Source organism: Suncus etruscus, chromosome 7 (genome assembly GCF_024139225.1).
Source record: "Suncus etruscus isolate mSunEtr1 chromosome 7, mSunEtr1.pri.cur, whole genome shotgun sequence".
Classification (NCBI taxonomy): domain Eukaryota; kingdom Metazoa; phylum Chordata; class Mammalia; order Eulipotyphla; family Soricidae; genus Suncus; species Suncus etruscus.
In genome coordinates this window covers 103,499,139-103,505,509 of record NC_064854.1, presented here as the reverse complement: position 1 = coordinate 103,505,509, position 6,371 = coordinate 103,499,139, and the positions used below count along the sequence as shown (strand labels likewise).

The 6,371-nt window shown below is 41.0% G+C and overlaps 1 pseudogene; it reads left to right on the top strand.

Moving 5' to 3' along the window:
• The first annotated feature begins 1,367 nt into the window (after positions 1 to 1,367).
• LOC126014376 (coiled-coil domain-containing protein 117-like) lies at positions 1,368 to 2,037 on the top strand (annotated as a pseudogene).
• Positions 2,038 to 6,371: the final 4,334 nt, after the last annotated feature.

The following is a 6,371-nucleotide window of genomic DNA, read 5'->3' as shown; positions in this document are numbered from 1 at the left end:
CAGCTTGTTGTAGATTGGGTATCTATTCTGTTGTCATTGACCTTGGGTTTGGTGTTCCAGTCTGATCATTTTTTATTTTCACTGCATGTTCATATGAACTGGTCCTGGTATCATCATTTTCCCCCTCAATTTATGAGGCTGAATGATTCAAGTTATGCGATTCTGTTGGAAATAAAAAGGCTAAGGCAAAGAGAAGAAAAATTTGGTATCAACTACCAAAATAAAAAAAAATCACCAAATAATATCCACAAGAGTGAAAACAAAAAAAAAAGTGGAAGAAAAAAGAGTAGGAAAATAATATCAAAAACAAACTAAACAAAACAAGAAAAAGGAACGTTGGAGTGGTAGGGTTTGGTGTTCCTCCACTTTTTTTTTTTTTTTTTTTTTTGCATAGGCACAGTAAGTATTGGGAAAGGAAGGAAATTCCCGTGGCCTAAGAGATTCAGGGTTTCTCCACTCTTGAAGTATACTGTCATGGGAACAACCACTGACTCCATACATACTCATTGCCATATCCCAGGGTATTTTTTTTTTTGTGGTGTAAAGACATTATTGTAATAATGTCCAGAGACAATAAAGATGAGGTTCCGAAGGACCAGCTCACGTTATGAAGCTCACTACAAAAAGTGGTGAGTACAGTTAGAGAAATAACTACGTTAACAACTATCACGACAATGTTAATGAATGAGAGAAGTAAAACGCCTGTCTCGAATACAGTCGGAGTTGAGGGAGGAGAGAGATTGGGGACATTGGTGATGGGAATATTGCACTGGTGAAGGAGGGTTCTTTTTGTGACTGAAAGCCAACTACAATTATGTTTGTAATCAAGGTGCTTAAATAAAGATAACAAAAATAAAAAATAGAAGAAAACACTCAGAAAAAAAAATGTCCTGGAGATATTAGCCCAAATACCAGCATAGCTGGAACTTTAATCAGTTTGACATCTCTGAAGAACTCATGGTTTAGTAGTGGAGCTGGGCCATTGGTGAAGTGGTGGTTATGGGTGACGGGTGCAGCTGGAATGGCTTCAGCAGGTTGGGCATTGATTCACCTTTTCCTCCAAAGATTACTGTCTTCAGTTGTACAGTCAACCTTTTTACAGTTTGGTATACATTCAAAAATAGAGTGTGTCTCATTTTTTGAAATATTTTTTAAATGTTAGTGTGGTAATAATGTCCAGAGACAATAAAGGGAGAGAGAGTGGGCTCAGAGCCTGGCACCGCTTGGTAGTCGCTGCTGCAGCCGCTACTGCCTGGCCTGGGGGACAAGTGTGGCCGGGCAGGCTCCTCAAGTTGTGGGTCATGGCAGCGCTCAGCCCTTCTTTTGGCGGCCCCCCCCATTGATTGGGGCCTTGCCGTTGGAGGCAGATGGAGCCCAGCTGGCCACGTGAGCCGGACCCCACATCGTCGCGAGCCGCTTGGGCTGGAGCCTGGCCTGAGACGTTGTCCAGTAAGAAAAAAAGATTAACTGAAGCAGGGCTCAGTGCTGGGCTTAATGACTGGGTTCTTGGTGCACCTCAACATTTAGAGGGATATGGATTAAATCTGTGTACTAGTGGCCTTTCTGGCCTTGGCATGACAGATGTTATTTGCTAAGAAATGGATCAGACAACTGGAGAACCACAGTGTGAAGTTGCCCGGAGAAAGCTTCAGGAAATTTAGAACCGGATAATTGATGAAGATAAAGTTGAAGCAGACAGAAATACTAACCATCTCCTCAGTCTTTTTCTTTCGGATACAATGAAAACTGGTTTGAAAAGGGAATTTGATCAAGTCTCTACAAAGAAAACGATGAGTCCATGAGTCGTCCTTCCATGGAACTTGTGCTCTGGAAACCTCTCCCTGAACTCCTTTCTGATAAGCCAAAGCGGTCATCTAATGCTAAGAACTACCCAGGAGAGAACCAAACTAAGCATGCAATACCTGCAATTGCCTCTCTGGGAGAACTGAACTTTGCTTGGAACCTCAGCAATTAGCAATGCCTGTATACAATGGTTTGGAGCCAGCTGCTTGCACAGAAGAGGAAATGGAACTCTAATCTGTCCAAGTTGAGAAGGCTTATGTGTTCAGTCATGAGTCCACTTGCGAGTAAGGGCCTTGAATGTTTTATGAAACGGGTGTCATAATAGCTCTACCTGTGATCTAGGATGGGCCTCTCATTCTGGGTAGCTATTTCTTTTTTTTTGTTTGTTTGTTTGTTTGTTTTTGGGTCACACCCGGCAGCGCTCAGGGGTCATTCCTGGCTCTACGCTCAGAAATCACCCCCGGCAGGCTCGGGGGACCATATGGGATGCCAGGATTTGAACCACCGTCCTTGTGCATGCAAGACAAATGCCCCACTGCTGTGCTATCTCTCCGGCCTCTGGGTAGCTATTTCTTGAGTTCAGTGATTTGCCAAGAAACTCGTCTCAAGGGAAAAGCGATTTTCTCAGGGATTTATTGAGGTAGTGTGAGATTACAAACTGCAAAGGCAAGTAGAAAAGTTCTACATGTAACTATGATAGTCATCTGCCAGATTTTCTGAAACCATTCAGATACTTGACAAAGACGCACTGGGAAAGATGTTCTTGTTGTATACCTTAATAGTTAGACTCACAGCTTTGTAGATGACTGTTTACTCTGGTGAATATATATACACACAAATATGTAAATACATATATACATATGTGCATATATGTATGTGTATATGTATGTATGTGTATATATACATATATATGTATATATATGTATGTATGTGTATACATATACTTGCACTCACATATGGTTTGGGTGAAGAAGCCAAGGAAGTAGTGGCTAGAGCCTGAACAGGTTCTGAGGCTTGCGTATTTGTTGTCAATTTATTGTAGCATTATTGATTAAATAGAAGCATTGTGGCTCACCTCTTAGGAAAATGCAAAAGAAAAGTGTTTCCTTCAAGGCATTTTCTTTTTTTTTTTTTTTTTTTTTTGCCTTGTGCTACTGTTGCTCCTTGGTGTCTCTTACATAATTGATAAGCCCAGCTATTTAGCAATGTTTACATTGCTCATAATAAATAATACACTGCTACATAATTCTGAATGTTACTTTTGGAGAAAGCATGACAAAGTTACTGGGAGAAGCATCTTGCATCCTAGATAATCCCCAAGAAATACTGTGTCTGCTAAGCCCTTGACAACATCTGGATTTAAAAAGAAAAAAGTTGTTGGGCTGGAATGATAGTATAGCAGGTAGGGCACTTGTCTTACAAGGGGCCAACTTGGGTTCAATTCTGTCATCCACATGTCTCCGAGCACTGCCAGGAGTAATCCCTGAGCATCACTGGGTGTGGTGTCTCTCCTCCCCTGCCCCCCCCCCAAAAAAAGGAAGCCATTTCTGGAGTTAAGTTTTTTATTTGTGTGTGTGTGTGTTTGTGTGTTTTATTGTGGCCAAAGTAACTTACAAATCTTTCACAGTGATATCTAAGATACAGAATGACAATAAATGAGGGTTAGTCCCACCACCAATGTTGTCCTCCCTCCACCCCTGTTCCCATATGTCCCTCCTTTACCCCCCAGAATGCTAGTGTAACTTTAGGTCCCCATTTGTACTGCTTATTGTAGATTGTGTATCGGTTCTATTGTCATTGACTTTGGGTTTGGAGTTCAAGTTTGATTTTTTTTTTTTTTTTACTAAAAGTTCATACAACTGTCTGGTCTTGGTTCCATCCATTTCCCCCCTCAATTTGTGAGGCTGAATAAGATGATTCAAGTTAAGTGGTTCTGTTTGTTGGAGATAAAAAAGGAAAAGAAAAAAGAAAGAAGAAAAAAATGCAGGGTCGCAGAAGGGATTTCACAAAAAAAAGTCCTCAAACGTCATTATTAACAGTTTTAATTATTTCTTCTGAACATGAATAGAACATTGAGTGAAGATCATGAACAGTTCTTCTGAACATATAAAAATTTGGCTGCCTGTCACTCCTCCTCATTGTCCTAGTCCATGCACTCTCTCACCCTGCCAAATAGTACCCTCACTCACTGCTGGCACTTATAAAAATTCTTTCCCATTTGCTTCTTAATAAGTCTATTTCCTTAGGCACTTAAGAAAGAGAAGCAGAGAACATACTCCACAATCGCTTCCACCTAATCTACTTTCATTGCCAAATTCTGTGCAACCCTTCCTATTCTTGTAGCTAGAGCTGTTCTTGTGAGCTGCTTTACATCTCGCTCATAAGAATTTGATCTCTATCTTCTTGTTTTCCTACACCTTACTCTGCCTTTTACACTGCAAGTTCTGTTCATTGCCTTCTACTGCTGGAACATTGCAGGCAGTGTTCTACATGCCCTGGAAAAAGGATTGTCCACATTGAGAAGAAACTGTTGGAGAGACTAAAATTGGATTTTCATAGAATATTTTTTTATATTTTTTATTGTAAGAATTTATTCAAGAGACAAAATTGATTAACATAATGAGGTAAACTAACATAACATAATATAGTGACATAACATAACATATAATATAATTGATATAATAATAATACATGTAAATCAAAGAAAGTTTCTGATTAAAAACACAATTTTTTCCCATAATGGCTTACATATCTTTCACTGTAGTATTTTAGGTATATATTGACATTGAATCAGGGGGAAACCCATTACCAACTATGTCCTCCCCCCCCCCCATTCCAGTTCCTTTTCTACAACCCATAAACCCTACCGTCACCCCCCGGGCTGCTAGAGTAAGTGGACCCCTATTTGACTGGCTTACTATTAGTGATCACATATCTGTTTGGTCCGGATTTTTATAGAATTTTTGACTTCATCTATTCTTCATTTGTATTTTCTTTCTTTCTTTTTCTTTAATTTTCTTTATTTTTTAGTTTTTTTGGGTCACACTGGGTGACACTCAGGGTGACACCGGGTGACTCCTGGCTACGTGCTCAGAAATTGCACCTGGCTTGCAGTACCATATGGGAGGACTGGGGATCAAATTGCAGTCTGTCTAACGTCAGCCACAAGCAAGGCAAACACCCTACCCACTGTGCCACCGCTCTGGTCACTAGACTGCATTTTCTGAAACAGATCAGCTCTCCAGTTGCTGAGCCTGTGCAAGAGAGCCTCCTTTCCCTTTTCTATGTGCCCAGTATTGGTCTAATTACTGCCATTTTTATTTGTATCACCTGCTACTGATTTTTTCAAAGGTTCCTTTTTTCGTTGTGCACTGATGCTGAGAGCCTGAGTCCCCATTTCTGCTGTATATTTATCCTACTTCGGGGGCTTTTATTTGGCAAACTGTTCATTCTTCTGTCAGACAATATCATATTCAACTCTGTTCATATTAAACAAATGTGAAATTAAAAAAAATATCTACCTCTGGGATTGCTATCTCTCTTGATGTCTCTCCTGTCAAGCATCTGATAACCCTGATCTCTTGAAACCTTTCCCTTTTGCTTGTTTTAGATTTCTTGCAATGTTAACTTAGCAAAAACAACTATTGCTGACCAATCAAACTACATGTGATATCCAACTAGATGCTCCCTTACTTCCTTCCCTTTTTCTTCTTTTTGATAACATGGTGCAGGGTTTATTGTTGCCATTGTTGTTGTTATTGCTTCCAATGCTGTCCTCTGCTTACACTTTCTTTAAATTATTGAAAACCAGGTTTGTGTCTCACTTGTTAAACACTGTTGAAAGGGTTCTTCATAGTGTCTCAACTTTTGTAGGGCTCATCAAATTCAAGTTATTGAATTTGAATAAAAATAAATTCGAATAAATCCATAGATCTGATTTAAAAAATAAGGTGCCTCCCAGCACACAAGGCAACATCTCTGTTGAAGCTTGGCCCTTCTTCAACAGGTGAAGGCTCCCAACTTCAAGCCTGACAGGGTCTCTCTATAACCAGATTATATTCCCTCCACAGTAGGATAAGGGGTGTCTCCCCGATCGTTTGTTTCAGGACCCCTTCCTTACAATATAAGGGTCCCCTGACCAACTAGGTCAAAATATGCACTCCCAAATGGAGACTCTCCTCAACGGTCAGGGACCCACCCTAATCAGGTCAGGGTGCCCTTCCCCCAATCAAATCTGGGTCCTCTCAGAGCCCCAACCAGGTCTGGGTCCCCACCGCACCAATCAGGAGCCAATGGACTGTGAAAACTGTCCCTACCTCCTTAAGGCCCCACAGTTAGGCTTCATTCCCAGTTGCCTCTCATGACTATTTCACTGAGAACTATTCGGCACCTTGATTCTCTTCAGTTAACCCCCAGCCCCACATCTGGCATGGAGAGAAAGTGCCAAGTGAGGAGAGTTGTGCTGCTCTGGATTCATAGAACCACTGAGATCTCCTCAGCCCCTACAGGGAATAGCTGGGACAGGTGGCCCCCCAAGTTCCTCCTATTTCTGAGGAATTCGGAGAACT